The following is a 20,036-nucleotide window of genomic DNA, read 5'->3' on the forward strand; positions in this document are numbered from 1 at the left end:
CGAAAAGTAAAATCAATGGAAAACCTTGCCAGATTCTGGTAGATACAGGAGCATCATTCTCTATCTTAAACCTGCTCTCATAGAACAAAAAAAAAAGTTGTGAAAAAGAAGTTTCTGTAGTGAGGGTATCTAATGAAATTCAGAGTTTCTATCTCAACCTGCAGCACAGATGACTCTGGGACCTTTGACTGTAAAAGCTTTTTCTGATTTTTGTTTGTTTTGTTTTTGTTTGTTTTTTGGCTATGTGACACAGCACCACTCAACCTGTTAGGTAGAGATCTCCTTTCTAAACTGAAAGGGCTAATACTTTTTGCCTCCAATGGGGACCTCATCTTAGAATTTCCTGACCAACCTGAACTGATCTTTTAGGTCCCTTACAATTTGTCCTTCATGTAGAAGAGAAATAACTCCAGTAAAAGATCCCTGATTTATCTAAGGTTCCTGAAGATCTGTGGGCTACTTCTAACACTGACATTGGGAGAACAAAGTATAGAGCTGACAAAAATTCAGATAGACAGAACTGAACCTCTTCCCCAACTGGCTCAATATCCACAAAAGCCTGAGGCCATGCAAGACCTCATAGCAACAGACCTAATCACTCTGGGACTAATCATTCCTTGGACCAGCCCCTGCAACTGCCAGACTGGAAACCTGATGGGCAAGGATGTCAAATTGTCCAGGACTTGAGAGCTATTAATAAGATAGTCATTCCCCATTTCCCAGTTGCTCCGAACCTGAACAACCTTTTGTCACAAGTTCTACCGGACTCCAGATGGTTTACTGCAATGGACCTATGTTCAAGCCTTCTTCAGCACCACTGGAGACCCCAACAGCCAACCTCTGTTTGCCTTGATTTGGAATAATCAATAGTGTACCTGGACGGTCATGTCTCATGGGTTCACTGAAGCCCCTTCTTATTTCTCCCAAGTGCTCCACCAAGGTTTAAGTCCCCCCCTAGTCCTCTAGGAAACTGAGCTTTCTATAGTATGTAGATGACCTCTTTCTATGCTCCGTTACCAAATAGGTGTCCTTCAAAGATTCCATTTATTTGCTGCAACAGCCAAAAAAGGACATAAAGCTCAAAGGAAAAATTCCAATTATCTCTAGATACTGTTCATTACCTAGGCCATAATCTAGGTGCTAACAGAACCCAGCTATCTCCAAAACAGAATTAAGCTAATCCAACAATGTCCTAGGCCCACAACTAAGCACCACTTGCATGGATTCCTAGGCCTAGCCGGCTACTGCAGACTCTGGCTCCTAATTTTCAAGTGCCTTCCTCAATCTATGAACTTACTGAAATTTCAGTCCTTGAATCCTTCCTTGGACAAATAAACACAAGTAGGCTTTAATAAGACTAAGAGAAGCTGGGCAAGAGCTGCATGCCCCAGGGCTACCTAACTGTTCAAAACCTTTACCCTATTTGTGCTTGAAAGAGATAACCAAGCCCTGGGAATAATCACTCAAGAACATGGCAGTGAACACAGACCTACTGCTTCCCAGAGCATCCAACTTGATTCAGTTACCTGTGCCCACGCCAACTGTCTTAAAGCTGCAGGGGTGTCTGGGTGGCTCAGTCAGTTGAGCATCCAACTCTTGGTATCAGCTCAGATCATGATTTTGTGGTTCGTGAGATCGAGCCCCCTGCATTGGACTCTGTGCTGGCAGTGCGGAGCCTACTTGGGATTCTCTCTTTCCCTCTGTCTCTGCCCCTCCCCCACTTGTGCTCTGTCTTGAAATAAACTTAAAAAAAAAAGTGGGGTGCCTGGGTGGCTCACTGACCGACTTCGGCTCAGGTCATGATTTTGCAGTCCGTGAGTTCAAGCCCCATGTCGGGCTCTGTGCTGACAGCTCAGAGCCTGGAGCCTGCTTCAGATTCTGTCTCCCTCTCTCTTTGCCCCTCCCCCACTCGCACTCTGTCTCTCTCTCAAAATTAAAAAAAAAAAAAAAAACATAAAAAATTAAAAAAAAAAAAGCTACAGCTGCAAAATTAGCAGAAGCCTCCATAGATTTAACCCTAGGTAATGACATTTATTTACAAATTCCACAACCTATGGAGTTTGTAAATAGCTCCAAAACTTTTTAAGTTGTAAGAAGCCCCCAAAGTCTTCTTAATTCTGAATTGACTCAATATTTCTCCACAAGCAGACTAACTTCCTGTGAGAGCCTTCTGATTTTGCTACCCAACCTGCATCTTAAATGTCACAATGTTCTTAATCCTGCCATGTTACTACCCCTACCTCACGAGGGTGAGCCTGACAACTGTGAGGCAGTAACACTCCATTTTGTGACACGTCCTGATTTATGACCTACCCTTTGACTAATCCTGATCTAATGTTTGTTGATGGGTCATCCTGTTAAAAAAAAAAAAAAAAAAAAAGGGAACTTCCAGGCTGGCTACGCCACTACCCAATACAAACTACATGAGAGGAGAAATCTCCAACAAGCTAAATCAGTCCAAGAAACAGAGCTCTGTGCCCTCACCCGAGCACACCATTTCTCAAAAGACAAACTGTTAAGATGCATACTGACAGCCACTATGCCTTTGGTGTTGTCCATGATTTGGGATGTTAGGGAAACAAAGTTGTCTTCTTATGTCCACTGGGACCACAGTCAAACATGGACAACAAATAAAAATCTTTATTACTGCTATTCTCTTACCTTCTCAAATTTGTCATCAAAATTGAGGCCCATGCTAAAAACCTGAACCTGGTATCAGAGGAATGCCCTAGCTGACTTTCATGGAAAGGCAAACAACAGAATCTATAACAGTTGGGGCACATGTGGATGAGGTCCCTTTTGCGTCTGCAAAAAAATGACCCCTTATTGCCAGATTTTTGCCATCCTAATGTCCTATAACATGGCAAGAGTCTGCTTTTGAATCAGAGAAATTAACACGAGCAAACAATGGGTTGTAAATTCAATGAACAGTTGGGGTGATAGGAAAACCAAGATGGCTACTTAGTCTTCTTTATTCCCTGGCATAACCCATTTTTCAGTTTTTGCATTCTTTCACCCACCATGGTCAACCAAGATGACTCTAATTATGAATTGATATTGGTGGGGAGACTTCTATCAAGTTGTGAGAACAGTTTACCATCAATGCCTGATCTACCAGGCCCAAAATCCTGGAAAAACTATTTTTATTCCCAGACACCTCAAACCTCCTCCCTCTGGACACTTTGAGCACCTGCAGCTGGACTTCATCCAACTACCATTTAGTAGGGATTACCAATATATTCTTGTTTTTTGTACCAGTATGTTCTAGGTTTCCTAGATGGAGCCATCCCCTTGCTGTAAGGCTGATGCTCTCGCAGTTACAAAGAAATTGTTAGAAAACATGTTCCCCACTTGGGGTATGCATTCCACGGTCTCCATTGATTAAGGCACCCACTTCACTGGGAAGATCATACTAGCCTTAACAGAAACCTTGCAAACTTCTTTGAATTTTATCACTGTCCCTATCACCTTTATCAATCAGGCAGGGTTGACAAAACTAATGGGATCCTCAAACTTAAAATTTCTAAACTTGCTAAAACTGCTGAACTCCCTTGGCTTAAGGTACTGCCTTTGGTCCTGCTGACTGCTCACAGTACCAGCTTTGGGAAACATAAACTTGTATCACGTGAGACAGTCAGCAGCAGACCAGTATGTACTGGTATACAGTTTTCTGCTGAGTCCTTGGTTAACTCATCCTAATATAACCATCTACTGTAAGTCTCTAATGTCTTATGCTAAAGCCTATCATCAATAGGTTAAAAAAGCCTTCCTGGATGCCAGTTCAAAAAATCCTGTTGGTCATAGTCTGGAGCATGGTGACTGAGTGTTCTGGAAATGTCATTGGAGGAAGACAACTCTCCAACCCTGTTGGAAGGGACCTTACCAAGGTTCCTGACTATTGCCACTGCTGTGAAAACAGAAAGCACTGAATCCTGGGCACACATGTCACAGCGAGAGAAGACTCTATACAATATCTGATCCTGTACAGATTCTGGAGACTTCTGAATCAAACCAATGAAGAAAAGGAGCTGACATCACTGTATACTACTTCTACCCAAGATGCCAGATCAAGACTTCATACTTAACTAAACATGAACCCCCCCCCCTTTCTTTTCCTTCTTTTCTTTTCTTTTCCTTCTTTCTTTTTCCTTTCCCCACTTTCCTTTCCATTGAACAGGAAAGTAGCACCGTTATCTGTATGTCCCTGGCCATTGCTAAGGGCTGGGCAACCTTTTAGCCTGATGGATTTTGTCATCAAAAACTCTGACCTGTCCATGATGCTAGAGATCCCCTGCTCCTCTCTCTCTGTGACCAGTTTTTCTTCTATCCCCCGTATCACCATGAACTATAATCAACCTCCCTTAGAAGTCAGAGTCTGACTTTTACAGCCAGAATACCCAGTGCCTTGATTTTACCTTTCTACAGTAACAACTAGACTTCCCAGTTAGACACAAATACCTACGCAAATCAACACATTTGCATTTCCACATTCTTATGATTATCTCAATCATATCCCCAATCATGAAAAGACCCCAACAGCAGTACCCATCTTTGCAAGGAATTTGGAACACCTTTATTTCAGGCAAGGAGATTTACTTCCCGAGTGCACTGAAAACCTAACTGACCCCTGGCTTGAACTGAACTGCGACAATCCCTCCCAGTGAATCCATTTACAGTGCCGCCTTAGTAGAAGTGGCCTGTGCCCCAGAAGGATTTTTTTTTTTTATCTGTGGTTATTATTCTCCTTAAGCCTGTGAATGCCTAGACAGTTGGTGCAAAACCAGGCAATGCCTCTCAGGTTATCCAGCTGTGACCCTAACTGTTCACAAACAAACTAAGACACTTCACAGGTCAAGTCCCCTGAATATATGCTGCCAAGTTGGAAAGGACCTAGCAGGAGGCCTTCATGATTTAGGATTCACTTCCTTTGGCAGGTCTCTACCTTCCTAGTCAGGAATGTGTACACATGAGGCTGTGATCAGGAATTTCTCCTTAACTCCTGAAAGTATTACAGAATCTGCTGCAAAAGTGACAGGTGCCCAGCAAAAATCCTCAGACTCTGTGGGGTGCCTGGGTGGCTCAGTCGGTTAAGCATCTGACTTCGGCTCAGGTCACGATCTCGAGGTTCATGAGTTCGAGCCCCGCATCAGGCTCTGTGCTGATAGCTCAGAGCCTAAAGCCTGCTTCAGATTCTGTATTTCCCTCTTTCTCTGCCCCTCCCCCACTCTCAGCCCCTCCCTCTCTCTCTCTCTCTCTCTCTCTCTCTCTCTCTCTCTCTCTCAAAAATAAACAAACATTAAAAAATTAAAAACAAAAAACCCCCCAAAATCCTCAGACTCTGTGGCCAAGGTTGCTCTTGATAACAGGGTAGCCCTCGAACCTCTTTTAGCTGAATGAGGAGGTGCCTGTGCTGTGGCCAATTCCACTTGCTGCAACTGGATGACACTTCAGGGGAAGCTGAACTCAGCTACATGAGGTTAGCAAATGAGCCACCTGGCTTAAGGCAGTGACTCCCTCAACAGGATCTTCTTGGGGCTTATCTGATTTTGATTGATTTGGGTCTTAGGGACCATGGCTCCACTGCAGACATGGGGAGTCATCCTGCTTAAACTAATCATAGCGGTCACCCTGGTGCTCTGTGTTCTCTCAAGGGCTTTAAATGCATGTTTGTAGCCGCTAACCACCAAGGGAATGACCTCCCTAACACTGAGATGTCAGAAAAGGAACAAAGACAATGATCGATCTAAAAAGAAAGGCGAACCTGAAGTCGTGACCTATCAACACCACAGAGATTCAGCAAAAATGTCATGACCTGTGATTACTGCACAAAGGATCGAGCAAAAACTGAGGACTTGACAGTGTTAGATGGGAGTGGGGCTAGTGCCTTAAATTTTGATCACATCTCGCAGTCAAGCTGAGAGTCTGATCAAAGGGGGAGAAAGAAAAAGAAAGAAAAAGAAAGAAAGAAAGAAAGAAAGAAAAGAAAGAAAGAGAAAAGAAAGAAAAGAAAGAAAGAGGAAAAAAAGACAACAGGTCCCAGATGGAGTCCCTTGTTGCTAAGCCCATGTCACCAAACCAAAACATAATACCTAACTTAATTAGTTTTGACCTCTTCTAGGAGTGGACTCTTAACCCAGTTGATCTGGAAATACCCTGGTCAGCACTACCCGCCTAATAGATCCCTGCAGTCCCCTAAAGGAAGGTGACCTTGCCTCAAACAATCCACTCTGCGCCAGTAAACTTTTCCCACCTCCTTCTGCCTATAAAAGTCTTTCATTTTGTACTGCTCTTTGGAGTTCCTTTCTATCTGCTAGATGAGATGTTGCCCAATCCATGAATCACCGAATAAAGCCAATAACATCTTTGAGACCAATTTTGTTTTTAGACAAGATGGAAGAGCTACTTTTTATTAAAACCTGCCTAGGTGCCAAGAATTGGTCTAAGTATTTGCAAATGTCATTTCATTTAACTCTCTAACAAACCTAGAAAGTAGGTGCTCTTATTATCCTCCTTTTTCAGATGAAGAAACTGAAGCCCACAGCAAATCTGAAATGTTCAGGTATCCCATGGCTACCAAAGAGCAGAATAGATTAGAATGTAGCCCGTCTTTCCCTAGAGGTTATGGCCATTTATGCTACCCACAATAAACACTAAACTTCGGATACTTCAGATGTGCCATACATACACGCAGGAAAATTTTCTGAGCAATGGCCACACAGAAAAAGGGGAGTAAAAGGAAACAACACTTTGAAGGACAGTTACAAAAGTGACCCTGGCTGTCACTGGATCCCACTGTGAAATGTCATGCTCCACAGAAGGCCACAGCAAGGGTAGGGGTAGGATATAAAGTACATATATATACATATACGTACAAGTACGTGATATAAAGTACATATATATACATGTACATATACATACAAGTATGTGATATAAAGTATAGTATATCAGCAATTGCTCCAACATAGGGAAATGAAGTGTTAGGAGCTAAAGAATTTCCAATAGCATTATATTTTCCTATAAGAATTTCAGAATAAAGTGGATAATAAAAATATTAAAAATAATATTAAAATATAAAATAAAATAAAAATAAAAATATTAAAAATAATACTGAATCAGTTGATCACAACAGACAAACCAAACCTAAAATATCAATGTGCAAAATCCTGAACAGCAGATTAAGATAAAAACCAAAAGTTTTAAAACCAGCATTACAGGGGCACCTGGGTGGCTCAGTCTGGTTAAGCACCTGATTCTTGATTTCCACTCAGGTCATGATCTCACCGTTGGTGGGTTTGAGTCCCACATCTGGCAGCATGAAGCCTGCTTTGGATTTTCTCTCTCCCTCTCTCTCTGCTCCACCTGTGATCTCTCCCTCTCTCAAAATAAACCAACCTAAAAAAATACTAAAACCATCACTAAACACATGGATGACAAAGCACAAAACTGACATGTGATAAGTAGAAAATCAAAATAAATTGCAACCAGTTCACAATGGCTAACAAAATCAGGTGATGGAAACTGAACCGATTCAAACACAGCAACAAGGCTTTCCCCCAGTGTGCAGAGCATGGGTACCTCACTACATCTGCATTATAACCAGTGGCAAAAGGTAAAAAGCAAAATTTACTGCCTACTCAAGCTGGGCCTGCGGCAACAGCAACAGCATCTGGGAACTTGCTAGAAAGGCAGAATCTCTGGCCTTGCCTCTCAGGCTACCGGTCAGACACTACGTCTGAACAAAATCCCCAGATGAATGGAATGGTGTTAAGATTTGAGACGCCTTGGAGAAGGGGCTGAAGGCCAACGGGAGAGGAAGGGCTCCTCCCTCTGAATATTCTGAGACTGCTTCTGTCTGTACCATCAAAAGTCTCCTGAGAGGCAGTCTCTGAAATGTGAAGGCCAAGCAGCCAGGAAGATCAAGCCCTGAGCCTTTCCCTGGTGGCTGAGCCTTTCCCTGAGCATGTGAACGGATCTGAGGGGGAAAGGCCAGGAAAATCAGCCCAGGATACTTTGGGAATAGTTGACAAATGTTAAGGAGGGGGAAGGTGAGAAGTCATGCTATGTACAATGGGGCTATGCCTGCACGGCCAGCTGACCTGACCCAGGGAGGCCTCAGGAAGAAATCTCCAGCTTGAGGCCCTGAAGGTGAGCAGGATTTATGTGAACAGTGCTCTCTTTTGGTAGATTCAGGCCTAAACTTTCACAAAATATGGAGGTATCTGCTAGCAAAATGAATGATTAGGGCCCTAAATCAAAGAAGAGAAAAGAAAAGTAAGATATTTAGATCCAGCCAATGGTGTCAGTACAGCCCTGATTTTACAGATTGGAAGCAATATTCCACAGTGAGTTAAGAAAGAAATAAAAGAGGATTTTAATGACCTCCACTTTGACCTTAGTCTGTACTTTCTAACTAATTCTTTCCAGCTTCTCTCTTAACTCAGACAAAGGGCCTAAAGGGCAAAGCATCCTGTGATGGGAACCCAAACTACCCCCTCAGGCATAAGGACTGCCCCCAGCCCAGAAGACCCGGCATGACTGGCCCCAAGACAATGATGACATGACCTGACCTTCACTGCCCACCTGCATGTACGCACTGACCTGTGTCTCACATCTTCCTTATATAAACCTAGGAGTATTTTCAGCACCTTGGAGACGGTCTTTGAGATGCAAGTCCGTGGTCTTCCCACTGCTGGCCTCACTGAAAGAAATTTCCTTCTGGTTTCACCACTACTGGTCTCTCTGCCTATGGATTTTGTCAGGAGTAGCTGAACCTGGTCTGTTCGGGCCCCCCGGAGCCAGGTGCTGTCGCACCCCTGCACCCCAGGGCTATAGCTCTGGTGAGGCAGGCAGGAGCTGTACTTCTGATTTGTCCAGCCCCATTGAGACTCCCAGGGACAGAGCAGTTGGCCACAGCAGTGCACCAGGGCTCACTGGTCCCTTTCCTGAGCTAGTGGATGTGACAGATGTCCCTGGCAGGGATAACAGAAAGTATTTGCAGCTGCCAAAACCGGTTTCATTTTGAGGACTTTCTTGCTTTTCCTGAAGTGGCATCAGCTGCCTTATTAACAGCATTTGGTGAAACATAAACAAATTAGTAGTAGAGGGCCCCCAAAGATTTGACTCCTCCCATGATGTTGGCTTCTTTTGAACCATATGTTTCAGGTTTTTTTAAATTTTTTTTTTTCCCAACGTTTTTTATTTATTTTTGGGACAGAGAGAGACAGAGCATGAACGGGGGGGGGGCAGAGAGAGAGGGAGACACAGAATCGGAAACAGGCTCCAGGCTCCGAGCCATCAGCCCAGAGCCTGACGCGGGGCTCGAACTCACGGACCGCGAGATCGTGACCTGGCTGAAGTCGGACGCTTAACCGACTGCGCCACCCAGGCGCCCCTGTTTCAGGTTTTTATAACCTATTAGCTCAGGCTGTGGCAGGGGCCACTGTAATTTGTGAAGGTACCATTGGAAAAAGGAATGGATCAGAGGTAAACAGGAAGCAAGGGTACGCATTTGGGGGAGATCTCTGTTGGAGTTTCTGTGTAATGTATGTGTACAAGATGGGGAATGCTAACTCTATCCCCTCCCAAAGCTCCTCCCTAGGGAGAATACTGGCTGACTGGTCTCGTTTTAGTTATAAACCTAGGACTAAGAAGTAAATGAATTTTCACTGTAACACCACCTAGCATATGTAGATGTTAAGCTCAGAGGAAAGATGACAACTGAATGGCTCTTGGATTCCTTCCTCACATTCAGTTGCCTCCAAGGGGGTTTCGGTTTGGACCTCCGAGCTTGTCTAGGAAACCATGTGGTTCAGTCAGTGAATTGCCCCTGCCCCCACTTTGGGGTAAGCACGAATGCTAACAGAGGTACTCTGGGCTTCATGTAGTCGTAGTTTTGTTTCTTCTGTGTTCTTTCTGTACTTTTGCCTAGGAAGATGGAAAATATTCCTTCTGTTCCCAAAGGAAGTCCATTAGGACATATTGTGAATAAATGGTGCAACCTGAGAAAAAGGCTGTCACGCAGGAGGGAGAGAAAGGACGTGGAGATCAAGGAATGTTAGTCCGAACTTGAAATTCACCTCGGCCTTGCCCGTGGCACCCGTACACGTCTGCCTCTACCTCCCCCTGCTGTTTCTGCAGCATCACCCGGGCAGCTCGTGCGGCTGGCTCTTCTTACACCATCCTCGGTGCCTCCGGTGCCCCTGGCTCCTGCTCCTCCCCCCCTCAGTATCGAGGAGCAAAAAGCACCCCAGGCTGTTGAGCTGCCTCCTTGTGAGGTTCAAATGGAAGCACCTCCCAAGTCAACATGAAGGGGTCCAGGGGGCTCCCCTGGACTTAAACTGCCCACTTCAGATTCCCCCACAGGAGCCCCAGGTAAAACTGACAGTAGGGAACACACTGGTTGACCTTTTAGTGGTCAGGGGTGCAACATATTCGGTACTAAAGCTAATTCAAGGTTGTCGGTTTAATGAAAATAGACACATCTTTAGCGTTACCAGCATTTAATATAAACTTTTTATCCTACCAAGGTTTACTAAAGGTCACATAAGTTCATGTTATCTCTGTTGCAATTTGTCAGCAAAAAGAGGAGTTAAAATGATGGTTAATTTGATCTGTCTCATGAAGGTTTCATGGGTAATTGTTAAGAGCAAGTAGGTTAAATTAAAAAAAAAAAAGTATACAGCTTTTAGAACCTTTGGTAACCTAAATCTTTGAAGTTTCGCTAGGCTAAATGATATATTGGTTTGAATCCACTGGATGTCTTTTCCAAACAAGATAAAACACTGAAACAGTTACTAAACATACATTTATCAGCTTTTGGTTTCTTACTGCAGAGAAACTGAAATTTGGGTCTGGGGGCGCCTGGGTGACTCAGTCGGCTGAGTGTCTGACTTTGGCTTGGGTCATGATCTCACGGTTTGTGGGTTCGAGCCCCACGCTGGGCTCTGTGCTGACAGCTCAGAGTCTGGAGCCTGCTTCGGATTCTGTGTCTCCCTCTCTCTCTGCCCCTCCCCCACTCATGCTCTGTCTCTCTCTCTCAAAAAAAAAAAAAAATTAAAAAAAATTTTGGGTCTGCTAGTAAAGAATTTTATGCTTAGTCACAAGATTGTATTATGGAAAAACACATGTTTCTAGAAATTATGAAATGTTTCATAAGTTTCCAATCTGAAGAATTCTGATGTAATAGTTCACAACTGCTTACTACCTAGTTTTTACTAGAAATTAAGATTTCTAAGCATTACAAATTCTGATAAATGTAATTGAGACTGTTAGAAGTAAGGGCAGCAACTCTGTATGCCAGGAAAATATGATGTATTTTTGATAAGAAAGGTACAAAGAATGAGAACTACATTTTTGTTGAGGAAAAAGAAAGTAATTTTGTCCTACAATGGAAATGGTTATTTAGAAAAGGCTTAGGACAAAATCTGAATGAAAAACAAAGCTGTAGGATGTTTGTGAAGGGGAATCTTTGGAAAAGAATTTTATGCATGGTCAGGACTAAGACAGGAATGAGTTTTAAAAGTACACCTGTGTAAGAGTGTGTAAGAGCCTATCTGTTAAAAAGAAAGTTTTCTTGGATTTGTAAGTCAGCTCTTATAAAAGATTGTAAATGAAGCTGTTGTTTTTTTCCTTTAAGTTTATTTATTTATTTATTCTGAGAGAGAGAGAGGGAGGGAGGGAGGCAGGGAGGGAGGGAGGGAGAGGGAAGGAGGGGCAGAGAGAGAGAGGGAGAGAGAATCCCAAGCAGGCCCCAAGCTGTCAGCCCGACGTGGGTCTTGAACTCATGAACCATGAGATCATGACCTGAGCCAAAAACCAAGAGTCAGACGCTTAACTGACTGAGCCATCCAGGTGCGTCTGTTTTCCTTCTTAATCTCAGAAAAACAAAGTTTCTATATTTTTTCCTTTTAGGTCTCTGAATACCTAAAGATTCTCAATATTAAAGAAGCTAAGTTTTGCGAATAGCTATATCACCTTTCTATTGCCACCTTGGTTAAACAGATAACTCAATATTGTTTTATAATGACCTGTAATCCTATTTTGGTATGTGCTTTAAAACTTTGAGGTTTTTAAGAAACTTCCCAAGATTCAAATTCTAACCAAAATCTTTTTGACTAATTAGGCTTGTTAAGTGACATGGTATGTTAAGTCAGATGGGAACCACTGTCAAACAAATGATACACTTTCTTAGGTTATATCGTATGGGTAAATGCTATAACTGTTTTAGAAATTATATGAAATCCCTAAGTTTCAGTATACCCAGGTATAAGGTCATTATTTGACATTTCTAATTACTGAAATGTTGTCACAGAAATAACTGGATTTCCTTGCCAACTGCGTTATAATGAACTCTGATCAGATCTTTAACCATGTCCATTTTTGAGTCTTTTGGAATTTACAGGTACTGTTCTGAAGGCCTTGCAATGTGTATTTCATCTTTTAGGAGATTCATGGAGAAGACTTTTGACAAATACAGGTTTCTGGTATCTTTAACATCCTAAAACTGTAAGAATTTCTGGAACTGATGGAAAAACTGCATTCAAACAAAAGAAATCAGTAACATGGGATTGAATGAATTGAGGAAATTGATTATAGTTTTTTGATTCTTACTTGAAACATTGCCAGTTCTCTAATGTTTGCTCTTCCAGATTGAAGAAAACTTTCTCTTAAGATACCTATAACTTGTAGAAATATAAAGTATTCTTTTGTGAACAAACTGGAGCATTCATCTTTTCTCCCTACTTGATCCCTCCAGAATTCAAAACCTCTCAGTAAGTGTTCTTTCTTTCATGGCAGTTACAATTATTTGCATAAGTTCAAGAAGAATCTGTTCTCCTTGTAATAAGACACCACCGGAAACATTGGTTATATTACACCGAGTCTTTGACTGGAATGTCATATTTGACAGAGACATGCATAGACTTAGATATGACCAGACAGCTTTGAGGAACTAAGGTGGACTTTGTGAAGCCAACAAAGCCCCTTGGGAATGCGGGCATGACTCCTTGCTGACAGAGTTCCCGGCTGCCTTACCAGGTGAGTAAAGAATGTCACTTCCTGGCAGGTGCAGAAACCTCAGGATATTTGGGGGAACTCAAGAAGAATTCACCCAAATCTACGGGTTCTGCAGGCAAATCCGATGGCAAGTATTTGGCTTAGCTTCTGGTCTTGAGAGGCTATTAAAAGTTCAATCTGAAATTCCTTACAAAAAGTTCCAGCAAAGTAGATTTGTAAGAACTTATAATGGTCAATCACTATTCTTGCTGTGCTTATATAAACACTTAGGTCAGCTTTATTAAAACTGGACTTGCTTTACAAACAAATTAGTCTTCATTTGGCTATCTTTGATGTAGATGAGGTGATTTTAGAGAGAAATATTGTGTTTCAATAACGTACCTTTGTAGATGTTAGATTCTAGTTTGGCTGTCTTTGAATGTTTGTTGTTTGCCTAAGCTAGACAACTCGAAGTAAACTTCAGGGAAAGTGCCACAACAGCTCATGTATAGACAGTCTTTATGCTTTTACTCTGTGGGGATAATAAAAAGATCCCCGTAGGCATATGATTATTTCAACAGCCAGACAATGAGATGGATTCCCCAACAACTGTGTAACTCAACTATTACCCTGACCGATTCTATGTGGCTGGGATGGCAAAATAGCTCCTCAAAAGCCAGAGCATACCCTACTCCCTGTGGTTAACTACAGACTTGTGGAAGTAAGGCACTCCCTTCCTTATGATGGGACTGGACAATGCACTTGTGGATGCTTGTATCTCCCAGAATGTCTGCTACTTACCAGTGATTGCTCATAATTGGGATACTGTTAAAGCTAGATATTGGGCAAAGAGGGCTTATTGATTACTTTATCCCTTAGCCATATATATGTGTCCTAGAAGTCACTTTTGTCGATGTAGAACTACAAGTAGAGGTTTAGCCAAGCACACAGTGGCCATCTTTAATCAAACTCGGCACAATGTCACCCTCCTAAATGATAAAACCACAAATTCAAAAAGTAGTCCTTCAAAACCAGATGGCCCTTGATATTCTGACTTCAGCCCAAGGAGGAACCTGTGCTCTTATTAAAACAGAATGTTGTATATATATTCCAAATTGCTCAAAGAATGTGTCTGAAGCCATGAAAGATTTAAATAAACACATAATTGCTGTAGATGCTCTGACTCTAGATCCTTTTGGCAGCCAACTAACTTTAAATCTTTCCAAACGGTAATATACCCTGCTATAAGCACTGCTAGACTTCGTGTCCTTTTTCTTTTTGGTTGTTGTTTGACTTTTTGTATTTGTCAAGCAGGAGCCTGGGCTATCCATACCAGCATGGAGGTACCTTATTATGTATTTCAGGAGAGACTCAGGAAGCAAAATTCTCCCACCCTGTCAAAGTCTTCCATTCCAAAATCCCTGGGTCATCCTCTGGTCATCAGGAAGTAGCTACAGAAGAAATAACTACTGTCCCTTTTTCCTCCATAGAAATGCAATGGTGCTTTGACAGTGGGGATCTGAAAGAGGATTTTACCTCCATTTTGACCTATCTTTAAAACAAGATAATGATCAACTTGATCTTTACTGCCTACTGGCATGTACCCACCAACCTGTGTCCCACATTTTTCTTACATAAACCTAGAAGTATTCTCAGCACTTTGGAGACAGTCTTTGAGATGTTAGTTCACTGTCTTCCCAGTGCTGGCCTCCCTGAAATAAATTCCTTTCTTGTTTCACCTCCACTTGTCTCTCTGCCTCTGGATTTCATCATTAGTGAGTGGCTGAATCTAGTCTGTTTGGGATCCCTGGAGCTGGGTGCTCTTGTACCCTTAGGCTCCCATTACAGAAGGCTCTGGTCTTGAATTATTTAGGTATGAATCAGCTCTACAACTTGGTAGCTGTGTGATCTTGGGCAAAGTAACTTCTCCTCTTTGTGCTTCAGTTTCTTCTTCTGTGGGGATTATACAAATATTTACCTCATAGTCATAGTGAGGACTGGATAAAATAATACATGCATAGCCCTTAGCTCAATGCCTGGCACACAGTACATATTGGTTACTGTTATTGTACAGGATAGGACCCACTTGAGAAAAGATAAAATTTAAAAACTCAGTTGGGACTGTTTGAAAGCAGTTAGGAACAGGAGAGGATAATGAAACATTATAGTTAGATTTTAGTAGTAGAGAAATCTAAGTAGTAAAAATGGATATTTGGTTGTCATTGAAGTAATGCAATTAATTATTTACTCAAGGCAGGAAAACACCAAAGAGTGAAGAAACGCGAGCAGGGGAGAAGCACATAGCAAAGGAACTGTGAATCTTCACTGGCTGTACCACTTGGAAGTGTCAACATTTCGCATCTCAAGTTTAGGACTATCTTGAGGGCAAGCCTCCTGTTGGGAGATAAAGGGGACATCTCCTCTGAGAACCAAGCCTCAGAAACTTAAGGAATTCCAAGCAAGAGACAGAGAAAGAACAGTCACTGCAGCATGAGTGACATCATAGGGCTTAAAAAAAAAAAAAGGACTATAGGATCCTGCTGGGAATGTAAAAATGCAGTGAGAAGAGCAAGCAGTTTGTCTGTCAGGAAGTAAGGCATGAGGCCCACAGGACAGAGTCCACACGGAATTCAGAATCAGGTGCCAGGAACCCAAAGATCAATGGGCAAAGGGGATTTAGGGCAACTTAACTGCATACAATTAAACTAACCTCTCCACTGAAGATTTCGGCCAGATGAATTTTAGTTCAATGATTGTAGACCTAGACAACTAGCATTTATGTAAAGCAGCAGCCAAAATACCTTAGATCATTCTGTGACTTGGAGCGGACAGTGGAATGTTGTGATAACATATTTCCGGGAGAATAACTTTAGCAAAAGGTAGTCCAGATGGTGCTGTGGTATTCTGTCCTGATAACCGTTTACCGTTTAAAACTTTGAGGAGGAGACTTGAAAGTTAGAGTAGTATCACTCAATTCTGGGGAGGCTGATCAAGGCATGCCGGTGAGGAGAGGCAAATTGCATCTGTGACAGTTTACAGCTTGGAGAGTTCAAGCTCCACTCTGGTGAGGTAAGCATTCTACAAGCTATCTCTTGCACTGATCACAATTAAAACCCCTGGACAGCACACAAAAAAGCAACAACCTGAAGACTGAAAAGCAAACAAAAGCAGGAAGAATGTAGAAGGATATCAAATCTGGAGAGGTGACCCCTCCCCCCCCCACCCCAAGGGGAAAAGTTTCCCTTTTTATTTTTCCATCTGTTCTTGGACTTTGTCCAGAGGATGAGTCTCCATCTCAGAGCTGTCCAAGGGGCAGTGGACTGAATAGCTAAGACCCCACAAAAGTTGTGGGCTTACCCCTCCTTAAGCTGTGCATGAGTGAGATGAACCCAAAGCAGCACAACTAAGATTTAAACCGTTGCGTAAGTGTCTGGCTAACACAAGTGTCACATGCAAGGAACAGACCCAAAGCAGCATAACAAAGACTTGAAAACTGAACTGAGGCAAACAGACTAAGCCTAACCAGGCTGATAGCCTGCTAAAAAATTTAACATTTTCCAGAGGGATATAATAAGATCCAAAGTCTATACAAAATCATGTTAAAAATGTCCAGGATACAGAACAAAAGTAATTTGATGCACAAAGATGATGATTTGCAAAAACAAAACAAAACAAAAACAAAAACAATTTACAGATGCCAACCACAAGATGAGCCTGACGCCGGAATTATCCAAAACAATAAAGATGCTATCTTAAGTAACCATCATGAGTCTAAAGTAAACACACTTGAAATGAATGTAAAAATAAAGTTCTTACCAGATAAGCAAAAGCTATGAAAAAGAATTGGTAATTTCACAATTGAAAAAAAAAAAAAAATCACAGTGTCTGAAAGAAATTTATTTGGTCAGTGGGCTAAATAGCAAAACAGTGATAATAAGGATAGAGCCAGAGATTTTGAAGACTAATCAAAAGAAATGGTCATATCTGAAAAACAGAAACACTAAAAAAAATAATAATAATTACAGCATCAGGAAACTGTGAGATAATACTAAAGGGTCCAACACATGTCCTATCACAGTCCCAGAAGTAGAGGGGAAAGAGGTTAGGACAAAAAGAAAAAAAAGTCTTTGAAAAAATAATGGCCAAAATTTTGTCAAAGTCATAAATTTATAGATTTCAGATGTTTGGTAAACTCAGGCACATTAAACTAAAAATAAAGCACATATAGATACATCATAATCCAACTGCTTAAAATCAAAGATAAAAAAAAACACCTCAAAAGTAACTAGAGAATAATTACACACAGAAATAAAGCAAAAAAGTCATCAGATATATTAAAATCAAATAAGTCAAAAAACCCAAAAGAAGTCAGAAAAGGGGAACAGAGAAATAAACAAAATACAAAGGGATAAACAGAAAACAAATAGACCTAAAATGAAAATAACAGCACTGCACTGAACCATATCAATAGTTTATATTAAATATAAATGGTCCAAACATACCAATTAAAGATATAGATTATGAGACTGGATAACTACAGCAACACCCAAGACTATGCTATCTATAAAAAACAAACCAACAAATCCACTTTAATAATAAACACACAGATGGGTTAAAATAAAAGGATGGGGAAAGATACACTATGCAAGCAATAAGCAAAGGACAACTTGAGTGGCTATTACATATCATACAAGGCAGACTTCAAGAAATTACATAATAAAAAGGCCAAATCATTAAGAAAACATAACACTCCTAAATGTGTGTACACTTGACAACAGAGCTTCTAAATATCTTAAGTACAAGCTGACTGATGTGAAGAGAAATAGACAAATCTACAATTAAAGAGAATTTAACACTCCTTTCCCAACAACTAACAGAACAAGTAGACAAAAAATCAGTAAGGATATAAAAGACCTGAATAATACTATCAACCAACTTGACTTAAATAACATGTATTGATCACTCTGTCCAACAATGGCAGAATCCACATTCTTTTTAAGTGCACACAGAACACCAGATGACATGGACCATATCCTGGGTACCCCTTCCCCACCAAAATCTGATAAACTTAGAAGAATTGATATCATAGAAAGCGTACTATCTGACCATAGTGAAATTAAACAAGAAATCAATAACAGAAAGATGATAATCCCAAAGTATTTGGAAATTAACACACTCTAAACTCATGGATCAAAGAAATCACAAAGGAAATCAGAAAATATTCTGATCTGTGTGGTATGTTATCAAAACACAGCAGATCAAAATTTGTAGTATGAAGTACTTAGAAGGAAATCATAAATTTATGCCTACCAATAGTTAAATCTTTAAAAAAGTGTTTCTAGTCAATAGTCTAAGATTCAACTTTATGAAACTAGAAAAAGAGAAAATTAAATGGATCCAAAGTAAGCAAAGGAAGGAAATAATAAAGAGCACAAGTCAATAAAACTTAGAAGATAGAAAAAAAAATTAATGTACAAGTGGTTTTATAAAAAATCAATAAATTAGAAAAAGAGCTAAGGTGCCTAGACTGTATGAAGGCCAGACATCATCCTCACTCTTCTGTTTTCCACACCTGTGTAATTCCCTCTCCTTGACTGTGGGCAAAACCTGTTATTTGCTTCTAACCAATAGAACATGGAATATTTTGCCTTATTCCCTTCTCAGTTAATACAATTTGATGAAGCTACCATGTTGCAGAGGCTCACATGGCAAAGAACTGAGAGTACATTATGAACTCTGCCAACAACCACATACATGGTTTTAGAAGCAGATTCTTTAACAGTCTAGCATTCAAATGAGAAGACTACCTCATGGCAAGGCTTGAGCACAGCCTTATGAGACTTATGAGATATCCTGAAGCAGAGGACCCAGCTAAGCCATGCCTAAACTCTCCAAATTTTGACCCACAGAAACATTCAGATAATAAGTATGCACTATTTAAAAGTCACTAAATTTGTAGTAACCTGTTATGCAGCAATAGATACTGGATGTAAGAGTGAAGACATAAATTACCAATAATAAGAATGAAAGTGGAGACATTACTACAGACCTTACAGAAAGTTAAAGGGTCTTAAGGGAATATTATGAACAACTTTATGCTTATATAATTGGCCATTTAGGTGAAATGGACAAATCGCTTCAAAGACACAAACTGCTAAAATTCATTCAGAAAAACACCCTGAATAGTTGTGTGTGTGTGTGTGTGTGTGTGTGTATGTGTGTGTATAAAGAGAAAGATGCACTCTTCACATGCTCTCTTCCTCTCCCCGTTCGTCCTCTTCCCTACTTTTTAAAAGAAGAAATTAAATTTGTAGTTAAAAACCTCCCCAAAAGGCTCCAAGCCAAGGTGTGGTTTTGTTGTATAATTCTACCAAACATTTTAAAGGAAAATAATAGTAATTCTATACAAGCTCTCCTGGAAAAGTAAAGAGGAGAAAACACTCCCCAACACATTTTATAAATGTGGCATTATCTTAATACAAAAAGCAGATGAAAACAAATTTAAGAAAACTACAGACCAGCAAATTGAACCTAGTACTGTGCAAAAGGCTAATACATCATGCAAAGCTCATTCAACACACAAAAACTAATCAATGCAGTTCACCATTTCAACAGATCAAATAAGAAAAACCATATAATCATCTCAACAGATGCAGAAAAAAATCCATTTTACAAAATTCAACATCAATTCATGATAAATACTCTCAGCAAACTAACAATAGATGGGAATTTTCTTAACCTGGTAAAGGGCATCTATAAAAAAACCTACAGCTAATATCATACTTCATGGTGAAAGATTGAGTACTTTCTTCCTAAGACTGACAACAAAGCAAAGATGGTCTCACTACTCCCATTCATCATCATACTGGAGAGTCTAAAGTAAAGAGAGAATACAACACGAATAAAGATGAAAATACCTACAACAAAGAAATAAAATTGTCTCTGGTCACAGATAACAAGATTATCTACATAAAACAATTCAAGGCATCCACAAAAAGATACTAGAAACCTCCTTTAAGAACTATAGAGAGGGTTGTGACATC

At 40.7% G+C, this 20,036-nt stretch overlaps 1 protein-coding gene and 1 long non-coding RNA gene across 4 annotated transcripts in view; one reads left to right on the top strand and one right to left on the bottom strand.

Annotated features, from left to right (window-relative positions):
• Positions 1-9,756, top strand: part of LOC125920032 (uncharacterized) — a 124,099-nt gene extending 114,343 nt beyond the window's left edge. For all 3 annotated transcript variants that reach the window (XR_007456918.1, XR_007456919.1, XR_007456920.1), the window contains 2 exons: positions 8,425-9,162; positions 9,401-9,756. This is a non-coding gene — a long non-coding RNA (uncharacterized LOC125920032). The remainder of the gene's footprint in view (positions 1-8,424; positions 9,163-9,400) is intronic.
• The window catches only part of MPP7 (MAGUK p55 scaffold protein 7), a 295,481-nt gene that overhangs the window by 36,632 nt on the left and 238,813 nt on the right, over positions 1-20,036 (bottom strand). The gene's annotated exons all lie outside the window — the stretch shown is intronic.

This window comes from Panthera uncia, chromosome B4 (genome assembly GCF_023721935.1).
Source record: "Panthera uncia isolate 11264 chromosome B4, Puncia_PCG_1.0, whole genome shotgun sequence".
Classification (NCBI taxonomy): Eukaryota; Metazoa; Chordata; class Mammalia; order Carnivora; family Felidae; genus Panthera; species Panthera uncia.